The sequence below is a fragment of the Vulpes lagopus genome, chromosome X, assembly GCF_018345385.1.
Source record: "Vulpes lagopus strain Blue_001 chromosome X, ASM1834538v1, whole genome shotgun sequence".
Lineage (NCBI taxonomy): Eukaryota > Metazoa > Chordata > Mammalia > Carnivora > Canidae > Vulpes > Vulpes lagopus.
The window spans coordinates 73,310,100-73,323,184 of NC_054848.1; the positions used below are offsets into that span (position 1 = coordinate 73,310,100).

The 13,085-nt window shown below is 38.9% G+C and overlaps 1 pseudogene; it reads right to left on the minus strand.

The window, feature by feature from the left end:
* Positions 1-1,728: 1,728 nt before the first annotated feature.
* LOC121483420 lies at positions 1,729-2,661 on the minus strand (annotated as a pseudogene).
* Positions 2,662-13,085: the final 10,424 nt, after the last annotated feature.

Here is a 13,085-nt window from a genome sequence, read left to right on the forward strand (position 1 = left end):
GGTGCATGCTGGTCATATTTTAGAAGGTACTAACTTCTGTCTTTGTAGAACAAAATGAGGCAGAGGAAAAAAAAAACACAAAGTAAAAACAAAACAAAACAAAACATATCTTGTATATCTCCCAAAATTAAGTTGAGTATGTTGAAGGGAATCTAGAAGTGGAAAATATATCTAGGACCTGTCATTGTAGAAATATGAAAGTCAAAAAGGAAGAATCTTAAAAATGAAGAGGTGTTAAAATATTGTAGTTAAGGTGGGAAAAGAGAAAAAAAATTGGAAAATTACAGTCTGATATAGAAATGAGTTGTACTGGAAAAAGGAAGAGAAAAAAAGAGGGGTACCCTCTGGTTCTATATACTGTGAATCCCTCGACTTCCCCTGGAGCTTTCTAGCACTGCTTGGTCAAGAGCTTGCTCTTCCCCTGTCCTTTGCTGGTCTTCTGGGGGTAGGGGCCTGCTGTGCTGACTCACAGGGGGAGTGGTCCTGCCCCATGACACGTGCACGGCTCAGTGGGAGCTGTTTATTCTGTGAGGCCCCTGCTTCCTGGTGGCTGCACTCCGTCCCAAGCACGGAGTGACACCAGGAGGAAAAACACCACTGGCAGGGCACAGCTCTTCAGCCCTAGAGTCAGCTCCTGCAGTTACTACCGCAATCTCCCAGTCACACTGGCCTGGATGCTCCTGGGGCAGGGAGCGCTGATCTGCACAGCTTGGGGGCACCTGGCAGCATGAGAGTCCTCGCTGTCCTGGCCCCTCCCCATGTCCACCTGTCCTGGAGGGAGCGCAGGATCCTGAGCCGTGTTCCCCACGCCCTAGGATCTGAGACCTGTGTTGCTGGAATCAGACCCTGGGTCCGTGGTTCCCAAAGGCAGCAGGGCGCAGCCCCCTCCACCGGAGCCACCCCCTGAGCTGCTCCCGAGGCCCCGACGGGTGTGCTCCAGCCCTTTACTGCGCTTGGCCCACAGTCTGTGGTGCACTCTCCCCTGGGGTGCACTTCCTGTATTGGTGACTCCAGGAACCTGGAGGCTTCACTGCCCCTCCTGCGATTCTGCCTGAGTTCCCTGCTAAGCGTCTTTCTGTCCAGGAAGAATCCAGTGCGGATTTTTAAAGTTCCCATTTCTCTAGGGCTGGGCTTTCCTGTCCTGGAGGCTTTAGCTGCCCGCCCTTAGCCAGGCTCCTTAGGAGGCCCCTCCCCCACTTGATTCTTTTTTTTTTTTCTGCCTTCCTACCTTGTTAGAAGTGAAAAACCCTTCTCTCTGTAGCATTCTAGCGGTTCTCTCTTTAAATCTCAGGTTGAATTCGTAGATTTTCAGGATTATTTGAAAGTTTTCTAGGTAAGTTGGTAGGGACAGGTGAGTTGAGGATCCCTACTCCTCTGCCATCTTGCCCCGCCCCCCTATATACACATATTTTTATCCATTGGTCTATTGAAGGACATCTCAGCTCCTTTCAAGTTTGGCTATTGTGGACATTGCTGTTCTAAACATTGGGATGCAAATGCCCCTTTGGATCACTATATTTGTATCTTTAGGGTATATACCTAGTAGTGCAATTGCTGTGTCATAGCATAGCTTTATTTTTAACTTTTTGAGAAGCTTCCATACTGTTTTCCAGAGTATGCTGTACCAACTTGCATTCCCACCAACAGTGTAAGAAGGTTCCCCATTCTCTGTAACCTTGTCAATATTTGTTGTTTTCCTGACTTGTTAATTTTACCCATTTTTTTAACAAGCTTTAATTCACTTTTATTTTTCTTATATAAACCTATGTGGTAGCCACAGCTGGAGCCTGGGTCCTCTGCACGGAGACTCTGGTGTGGGTCTTTACAAGATGGTCAGTGAATTCCTGATAGGGAGACTTGGTGAACACAGTCTCTTTCCAGAGATCAGGGGTGAGATAACTGTAGGTCTTGGAGATCACATCAAAAGTAGCCTTGGCAAAGTTCCCCAGGGTGGCAGTGCAGCCCCTGGCCGAAGTGTAGCAGTTGTCAATACCAGCCATCATCAATAGCTTCTCCAGCACAGGGACTGAGACAATGCCAGTGCTTCTGGGGGCAGGGATGAGAAGCACTAGCACAGAACCACAACGACCAGTCACCTTGCATGGACAGTGTGGGGCTTGCCGATTTTGTTTCCCCAGTAGCCTCGTTGCACAAGGACAATGGAAAGCTTGGCCAGGATGATGGCCCCACGGATGGCAGTGGCTATCTCCTTGGAGCACTTGATGCCCAGACCCATGTGTCCATTGTAATAACCGATGGCAACAAATGCCTTGAAACTGGTCAGCTGACCAGCACGGGTCTGCTTTTGCATGGGCATGATTTTCAAGACCTCATCCTTGAGGGATGCCCCCAAGAAGAAGTCAATGATCTCAGATTCCTTGATGGGCAGAGAAAAGAGATAGATCTCCTCCAGGGACTTGATCTTCATGTCCTTGACTAGGCGGCCCAGCTTGGTGATGGAGATCCACTCCTTGTCCTCCGCCTTGCCTCTGTGAGCTCTTCGGCCCCAGCCCCGGCCCCGAACACAGCCACGCCCCGGACCCCAGATGCTGCTGCCTAAGCCTCCGCAAAGCCGCCGTGGCCTCCTATTCCGGGGCCCCTGGGGCCTCTGGGGCCTCTGGGGCCTCCAGGTCCTCCCACAGCACCGGCGTCATCTGGCATTTGGTGTTCTCTTGGAGAAGAAGCAATTTTACCCATTTTGACTGGTGTGAGATGGTATCTTCTTCCACCCCAAAATTTCTAGAACTCATACAGGAATTCAACAATGTGGCAGGTTATAAAATCAATGCACATAAGTCAGTTGCACTACTATACACTGATAAGAAAGAAGAAAGAGAAATTAAGGAATCAATCCTATTTACATTTACACCAAAATCCATAAGATACCTAGGAATAAACCTAATTAAAGAGGTAAATGTATATTCTAAAAACTGCAGAGGACTTATGAATGAAATTGAGAAAAACAAAAAGAGATGGACAAACGTTCCATGCTCATGGATTGGAAGATAAACATTGTTAAAATGTCTCTGTTACCCAAATCAATCTACACATACAGTGAAATCCCTATCAAAATACCATTGACATTCTTCACAGAGGTGAAGGAAATAATCTTAGAATTTTTATGGAACCAGAAAAGACCCTGAATAGCCAGAGGAATATTTAACAAGAAAACCAAAGCAGATGGCAGTACAATGCCAGACTTCAATCTATATTAGAAAACTTTAATCATCAAGACAATATAGTAGTGGCACATAAAGGCACGTAGATCAATGGAACAAAATAGAGAACCCAGAAATGGACTCTGAACTCTATGGTCAACTAATCTTTGACAAAGTAAGGGAGAAGATCCAATGGAAAAACGTCTCTTAAAAAAATGGTGTTGGGAAAATTGGATAGCCACATGTAGAAGAATGAAACTGGACTTTTTTTTTGTATCACGCACAAAAGTAAACTCAAAATGAATGAAAGATCTCGATGTGAGACACAAATCCATCAAAACCTTAGAGAACACAGGGAGCAACCTCTTGACCTCTGCCACAGCAATTTCTTGCTACACACATCTCCAAAGGCAAGGGAAACAAAGGTAAAAATAAATTATTGAGACTTCATCAAGATAAAAAGCTTTTGCACAGCAAAGGAAACAGTTGACAAAACTAAAAGATAACCTACATAATAGAAGATATTTGCAAATGACATATCAGAAAAGGGACTAGTATCTAATATCTATAAAGAATTTATCAAACTTAACACCCAAGAAACAAATAATCCAGTCAAAAAAATGGCAGAAGACATGAAGAGACATTTCTCCAAAGAAGACATACCAATGGCCAACAGACACATGAAAAAATGCTCAACATCCCTTAGTAACAGGGAAATGCAAATCCTTTTATTGATTTTGATGGGAATTCTCTGTGCCTACTGGATCTATATATCTGTTTCCTTCCCCAAATTAGGGATGTTTGCAGCTATTATTACTTAAAATATTTTTTTCTGCTCCATTTTCTCTTCTTCTTGGACACATACAATACAAATATTATTATATTGTTGGAGTCACCGAGTTCCTTAAGCCTAGTCCCATTTTGAATAATTGTTTTTTCTCTTTTGTTCAACTTGATTACTTTTCATAACCCTGTATTTTATGTCACTAATTCCTTCCTCTGCTTCTTCCATCCTGCTTTTTATTCCATCTAGTGTGTTTCTCATTTCAATTATTGTGCTTTGTATCTCTGCTATGTTGTTTCTTTTCTCTGTGTTAAGGGTCTTATTAATGTCTTCCACACTCTTTCCAAATCCAATGAGTATCCTTATGATAATTGTTTTAAATTCTTTATCAGGTATCTTGCTTATGTCTGTTTTGCTTTGTTCTCTGGCCATGTTTTTGTCTTATTCTTTCATTCACGATAAATTTCTTTTTTTCCCTAATTTTGTATGCTCTCTGTATCTGTGTCTCTGTGTTAAGAAAATCAGCTATATCTTCTGCTCTTGAAAGTAGTGACTTTAATATAAAAACTTGAAAAAAACGTGATGCCTGGCTGGCAGACAGAAGAGCATGTAACTCTTGATTTTGAGACCCACATCAGGTATAGCACTCACTTAAAGAGAGAGAGAGAGAGAGACAGAGAGAGGAAGAAGGAGAAGAAGAAGAAGAAAGAAGAAGAAGAAGAAGAAGAAGAAGAAGAAGAAGAAGAAGAAGAAGAAAAGAAGAAAGAAAAAGAGAAAGAAAGAAGAAAGAAAGAAAGAAAGAAAGAAAGAAAGAAGAAGAAGAGAAAGAAAGAAAGAAAGAAAGAAAGAAAGAAAGAAAGAAAGAAAGAAAGAAAGAAAGAAAGAAAGAGAAAGAAAAGAAAGAAAGAAAGTTACTTTATAAGGAAGAGGTCCTGGTGTGCCCCTAGTGTAGTGTTCCCAGTTCACCACAACCCAGCCCTTCAGAACAGTATCCTATGTATACTGCTTATACTCTGGTGTTGTGTCTGAATCACTTTTCCTTTCACTGCAGCCATCTGCACCGACCTTGCCTGTTGTGGGCTCTGCTTGCTTTCTATAGTTTCAGTGGGGCCCAAGAAGGTCAGCTTCAAAGGGGTATGACCACCTGGGAACTTGGGAATGGGCAGTGGTGTGAGAAAAATTTACCCCAGACCACTAGTCCTATGCTGGACCCCCTGAAATTCTATGGTGGCTGGAGGCTATGCACTGGGGTGCCAAGGGGTGCAAGGCTCCACATGGCATGCAATGATGGCTTGGAGTATGCAGATGGGCTTGGCCAACAGCAGGGTGTATCATGCAGTGGTGATGGCTCAGGGTGTTACAGGGGTATGTGGGGCGTGATGGCCAGATGTGGCAGAAGGTGGTGTCTGTGCGACAGGTGGCCAAGCAGGGCATGAGTGTGGCTCTAGTCAAATTTGCCCTTATCCCAGGGCTGAGCCTAGCAGGCTAGAAGAGGGCAAGATTTCAGGAGAAGTTGTGGATGTGGTACATCGTCTAGGGGTTAGGTACTAAAGTATCTGTACAGCTCTGCCTCTTGCAGGTGGTGCTGTGTTTATGCTGCGGATGGGAGAGGAAAATGGTACCTTCCAGCTCCGTCATTTCCTGGGAGGTCCCCCAGCATGCTCTGAAATCAGTATAAATAGATATATGTTCCCAATACCCTCAGTGTTGTACAGTGCCTCTCCATGCAGGCTGCTATCTCTTTAAGGTTGGGGAACCAGCTATCACTGGCCTTTCTGTCTTGCCTAGTGCTGATTCAGGTGACTTTTAAGACTCCAGGCTCCAAGTCCCACTGGTTTTACAAACTCATGGAATTCAACCCCTCTGATATTTAGATAAACTTTATGAGGATTAATATTCTCTGTGTGAAGTTCCTGGTGTGAGGGCCTGTTTCTTTGCTTTGTCCATAAGCATAGTTCTCTCCCTCCTGCAGGTAGGCTCCTTCTGCTTTTCTGACCTTCCTAAGTTTTCAGATGGAGATTCTTCTCTACATTTAGTTATGAGTTTGTTCTGCCAGTTTTTGGATTGTGTTCTGGTTTACTGACTTGAATGTGGATGATATCTAGTTTAAGTGTGGGATGAGATGAGCTCAGGGTCCTCCCATTCCGCCATCTTCCTAAGCTCCCTTAAAGTTGCATCCCACAGATTTTTAGATCATTGTGTTTTCATTTTTACTTCTATATATATAATTTTTAAAAGATTTATTTACTTTTTAGAGGGGATGGGCAGAGGGAGAGAGCATTGTGAAGCAGTCTCCCTGCTGAGTGTGGAGCTTGATGTGGGGCTTGAACCCAGGAACCTGAGATCATGACCTGAGCTAAAATTAAGAGTAGGCCACTTAACTGACAGAGCCACCCAGAGGCCCCTCTCTATATATAATTTTTTATTTCATATTTGATTTCTTGGGTGGTCCATTCGTTGTTTAGTAGCTTGCTATTTAATCTCCATGTATTTGTGGTCTTTCCAGATTTTTCCTGTTGTTGATTTCTAGTTTCATAGTATTGAGGTCAAAAAAGATACAGAGTATGGCTTTGATCTTTTTGAATTTATTCAGATTTGTTTTGACATCTAAAATGTGATCTATTCTGGAGAATGCTCCATGTGCACTTGAAAAGAATGTGTATTCTATTGTTTTAGGATGAAATGTTCTTAATATTCTGAATACATCTGTTAAATCCATTAGGTACTATGTGTTTCTTTGTTGATTTTTGTATGAATGATCAATGTAAGTTGACTATTAATGTCCCTTATGATTGTATTACTATCAGTTAGTTCCTGTATGTTTGTTATTAATTGTTTTGTGTTTTGTGTGCTTCCACTTTGGGTACATGAATATTTATATCTGTTATATTTTTTACTGGATTGTTCCCTTTATTATTATTACGGTGTCCTTTTGTCTCTTTTCACAGACTTTGTTTTACAGTCTATTTTGTCCAACATATGTGTTGCTACCTCAGCTTTCTTCTGACATCAAATTACATGATAAATGTTCTATTCCTTCACTTTAAATCTGCAGATGTCTTAAGTCTGAAATGAGCCTTTTGTAGGCAGTATATAGATCTACTCTGTCACCCTAAGTCTTTTGATTGAAGCATTTAGTTCATTTATATTCAAACTAATTATTGATAGATATGTATTTATTGTCATTTGTTATTTGTTTTGCAGGGTTTTTTTGTAGTTTTTCTCTGATCCTTTCTCCTCTATCTCCCTTTCATGGTTTGCTGGTTTTCTGTAGTGATATTCTTGGATTCCTTACTCTTTAGTTTTTGCATACCTATAACTGGTTATTTATTTCTAGTTACCATTTGGTTTATATATAACATCTTCAGCATATTTCAGTTTATATTAAAATGATAGTCACTGAATTTTGAACTCATTCTTTATTCCTCTCTTCTCTATGTTTTAGATATTTGGTATCATATTTTACATCTTTTTGTTTTGTGCTTTTCTTGACTGATTTTTGCAGGTATGCCTATGTTTTTTTTTTTTTCATTTTTGTGATTATTTTTTCTTACTTATGGCATTTGCTTTCCACTCACAGAATCTCCCTTAGTATTTTTTATGAGGCTGATTTAGTGGTGATGAATTCTTTTAAATTTTGTTTGTCTGAGAAACTCTTTATCTCTCCTTCTATTCTGAATAATAGACTTGATGGATAGAGTATTCTTTGCTGCAGATTTTTCCCTTTCAGCATTTTGAATAAATCATGCCACTTTCTTCTAGTATGAATAGTTTCTGCTGAAAATATCAGCTTTGCCTTATAGAATTTCCTTTGTATGTAATTGTCCTCTTTTCTCTGGTAACATTTTTTTAAGATTTTTTATTTATTTATTCATTCATGAGAGACACAGAGAGACAGAGCCAGAGACACAGGCAGAGAGAGAAGCAGACTCTACGCAGGGAGCCCGATGTGGGACTTGATCCCAGGACCACAGCCTGAGCCAAAGTCAGATGCTCAACTGCTGAGCCATCCAGGGATCCCCTCTGGTAACTTTTGAAACTCTTTCCTTATAATTTTTTTTCCTCATTCTAATTAATCTTTGTCTTGATGTGGACTTCCTTGGGTTGAATTTGTTTGGGATCTTTATGTCTACTGAAAATTGATCTCATTTTCCCTCCCCATTTTTGGGAAGTTTTCAGATATTATTTCTCCAAATACATTTTCTACCTCCTTATCTCTTTTTCTGGGATCCCTACAATGCAAATGTTATTATGCTTGATGGTGTTGCTCAGTTCTCTAAGTGTATTCTCATTATGCACTATTTGCTTGTCTCATCTATTTACCTTCTTGCTTTCCATTACTCTATCCTCCAGGTCACTGATATGTTCCTTTGATTCCTGTAGCTTACTATTTGTGACATTTATTGTATTTTTAATTTCACCTATTCAGTTTCTCATCTCTGATAAGTTATATTTTATTTCTTTGTCAAGCATCTCACTGATGTCCTACACCCTTTTCTGAGGTCCAGGGAGTATCTTTAGGATCATTACTTTGAATTCTATATCAGGCATATAACTTATTTCTCTTTTGCTTAGATCTCCTGCTCTGATCTTTTTCTGTTCTTTTATTTCAGACATATTCCTCTGTCTCTCCATTTTGTCTACCATTCTGTGTCTGTTTCTCTTTATTAGGAAAGTCAGATATGTCTTCTGTTCTTGAAAGCAGTAGTTTTATGAACAAGAGCTTCTATAGTACCCTGCAGTGCAATGTCCCTGTTTACGGGGACATGGCACTTCAAGGGGGTCTCCTATGTATGTTTCTTGCATCTTGTTTTATCTGAATTACTTTTTCTTTATGTTCAAGCAACTGCACTGATACTCTGCTTGTTGTGGGCTATTTTTTTATGGTGTTAGTGGGATCCACTAGGCTGGCTCTGTGAAAAATGGCACTTGCCATCTCCTTTGTTTCCAGAGTAGTCCCCCCAACATACTTCAAAATCAGAATAAACAGATCTTCCTCCCATTTACCCTAGGCATTGTGCAAATTGTTACTTCTGTTTCCTCTCTGTAGGCTGTTGTTTCTGTAAGGGTGGGACGCAGCTATCATGGGCTCTCCTGGGTTGCCTATTGCTGAGTCAGCTGACTTTTAAAACTCCAGGCTCCACCTCCTACTGGCTATACAAATATGGAATTCAACCCTTCTGGTTTTCAAAACCAGATATTATGAGGATTCATCTCCCCTGTGTTAGCTCCATGGTTCTTCTCCCTGTTCTTGCCTACAGCTCTCTCCCTCTTGAGCAGCTCCTAACCACCATTTCTGCCCTTCTTAGCCTCTCAGATGTAGTTTCTTCTCTACATTTGTTGTGTAGTTTGTTCTGCAAGTCCTCAGGTTGCTCTCCAGTTTACTTACTCAGATGTGAATTATATGTAGAATTATATGTGTATTATATTGTCTAGTCATAGACATGGGATGGAGTGAACTTAGGGTCCTCCTACTCTGCCATCTTCCCGAGTTCAAATCAATATTATGTTCTAGGCTCTGTGCTTGTTGCAATGTATATTTAATATACCACATAATCCTCACATTTCTTGCAACTTTCTTTTTACAGATAAGAAAAACTAAGTAACTTACTTAGGGCACACAGGTGGCAAATATTAGGGCAAAAATTAATACCCAAACCTCTGTGTTTATAAAGGTCATGCCCTCTAGATGAAACTACACTTATTATGCATTACTAAACACTTTCTACAGTCTATCTCTTTTGTTAAAAAAAAGGATCATTCTTGAAATGTAAACAATAATATTGTGTTTGGTATATTTTATAAATCCCCCTTTTTATGCCAAATGTACCAATATCCTCTAAAGTATTAAATTAAGCACAATGAGTTCCTGCAATCTCCAGAAAATGTGATCTTATTCTTTTAAATATCAATAGTGCAGGGACATTGAATAGCATTACATAGGGTCTGTCATCATTCTTATAGTCTCTAGCTATCTTAAAAAAAAGAAATTCATTGGAAGGTTATATTGGATACTATTGTATTAGCTAGAAAAACAGACTTCTAAGACTAGAAGGAACCAAATGAAGTTTGGAGATATAAGAAACAAAGAACAAAATAATAATCTTTTAGGTAGAACTATTTGGTCAAGACAGAGCCACCAATATTTGTAGGCCTCCATCTTCTCTAAAAATTGCTACTACTAGTGGACATTGCAGCAGTTTTTCTCAATTAATTGCAACCATCATTTAAATCTTGTTTTATTCAATTTACATTCATATTTTGGGATGTTAGCATACATTTATCTCAGTCTAGAGTATATACCCAGAACCTGGCTGCCATGGGACAATAAAAGGACTTTCTAGCCTTTTATTCTGAATAGAAAGTGGGATACTGTGTAAATTAGTACATTGCACAGTGAAGAGTTGGGAAACAGCCAAAAAAAAAGCAGAAAATCCCCTCTACATCTATACAGATGGTCCAGAATCATTTTTTTGAGTTCCTTTTATATCAAAGTGTTAGTTATGCCATAAATTCCGAGTTTTAATTTAAAAATTGAAGATAGACTACATTGTATATACTGCTTTTTGCAATGGTTTCCTGGAAGTGATTATTAATCAAAGAACATATAGATCAGGGCATCCTAGGGGGCTCAGCGGTTTAGCGCAGGCTTCAGCCCAGTGCCTGATCCTAGAGTCCCGGGATCCAGTCCCATGTCAGGCTCCCTGCATGGAGCCTGCTTCTCCCTCTGCCTGTGTCTCTGCCTCTCTCTCTCTCTCTCTCGCTCTCTCGCTCTCGCTCTCTCTCTCTGATAAATAAATAATATCTTTAAAAAAATAACATATAGATCAATGAAATTTTATGCCTAAACACACTCTTGGATAAAAAGCCAAGAGATAACATTCTGAGTGTGTATATGATCCAAATCTTTATTCTATGTCCCCATATTTTCTTTTCATATAATTTGAACAGCAATAATATTCTACCAGCCTTCAGTGGCCTGCATCTCAAAAAGTTAGACTTATTTATATGTTTGTAAGAGCATTGAAGTTCATTATTAACAATGCTTAACCACACAAGGGCTTTTTTATCTTTATCAAAGTTCATCTTAAATGGAGGAAACATATTTTTCTCATTTACATCCCTGTCTGTTGTTATGTTAAATGTTCAGAAAAATCTAAATACTACTCATAGAGAAGAATTTAAGTACTTTAGTTATAAATATACAATATAAATATACCTTGGAATTATAGATAGGCAACGTAGTATCCACAGAAGAATAGTAATTCAATATTTAGGAAAGAATTAGGTATCTGTTGTGCATTAAATAGAAAAATAGAAACATAAAATATTATTGCAGTAAGCCCTTCTTAACTGGATTTGAAAAGTAAGAAATTGTGTGATTTTTGTATGACATCTTTTGTAATAATATGCTTGAATTCTAAATGATATGTCTCCTGAGATCAGCATGAACAATCAAGATGAGTGCTGTTTTAAATAATAAAAGGTAAGAACTGCAAAAGTTTTGCTAATTCACTTATTAAAATAATACCATACAGTTTCATAAGAATTGCACTAAATATAACTATTACCTACTTGCCACATGTCAACCCCTGATGAATTTGATTAGCACAGATGAACTGTCAAATTGCCAAAGAGGAATACTGAGGAGAAAGAAGAAAACCCAAGGGCTTGGATTTGCCTTAGCTGTACCATCCTTTGGTCTTGTGTCCAGAGCCATAGAGAAACAAACCATCAAAGATATCTCAACTTGGCACCTGCATCGAGGATCATTTAAGAGACACAAGATGAATTTTAATGTAGAGCTAATTTGTTGATTTCTCTGCTACTTGAATCATTTTTTAAATAAGAGGACCTTTAGGGACCACTCAAACAAAAGAATCTTTTTTTTCTACCTAAAATCATGGGAAATTATAGATTTGAATCCCATCACAAAGACATTTTTTAAAGGAAAATGACAGAGAAAATTCATATTGGAAGAAAACTGTGAAGCTGGCTTTCCTTATTATATGGATTTGTGCAGTAGCCAACAGAAACCAAAAATATCTAGATTTAAGAATTGTAGTTAGTATGTGTTTGTGATACATTGCAAAAGCTGAAATGTAAGCAATTATGGATCAAAAAACCCCCAGAAAAAAAACAAAACAAAACAAAACAAAAAAAAACCCAGAAACATCTCTATACATATCAGATTAATATCAACCAAGATACAAAGACCTGACCAGTCTCATGGGAAGTATGAAGAAGCATGGGCAAACACAGAATGTGAAACTCTGTGTGATATAAAACCAATTTTACAAAAACGAATATTGTACCAGAACAACTCACTTATTCATCCAGGATGTATTAAGTGAATGCCTTTGACAGAACAGGTAGTGTGAGAATATGAAAATGAATAAGTGATATCTCTGATCTTCTAGAACTCAAGGTGAGAAGTCAGAGGTGTAAACAAATAATTACAAGTTATGACTTGACAAGTTCCCTCCTCACCAACCCCAGTTAATTAATTCTCTAATGATAATGGATTGGTGAAAAACACCATGACATGTTGTGTAATACAAGTTTAATTTTTAGTTTTATGCATATAAATGACCTATTTAAATATTTTATAAAGAAAAATAAATACCGACTCCCAGAATTAGTCTCTTTTTACTGGCATTAGATTCTGAGTAGTTATGAAATTATCTATAAACTTTCCAACAAAGTCCAGGACCAGATGACTTCACTGGTGAATTCTACAAAACATTCAAAAAGGAATTAATATGAATCCTTCTTGAAGAATTAATATTGTTGAAATACTACCCAAAGTCATCTAAGAGTCAATGTAAAGCCTACCAAAATTACAGTGGCATTTTTTGCAGAAATAGAACAAACACTCCTAAAATTTATGTGAAACCAAAAAAGGCAGTGAATAACCAAAGCAATTTTGAGAAAGAAAAACAAAGCTGGAGGAATCATGCTCCTTGATTTGAAACTGTATTACGAAACTATGGTAATCAAAGCAGTATGGCAGTGACATAAACACAGACACACACACACACACAAAAAAAACACAGACACACAGATCAATGGAACAAAGTACAAGACCTAGAAACAAACCCACAACTAAATGTTCAATTAATCTTCAACAAAGCAGGAAAGTA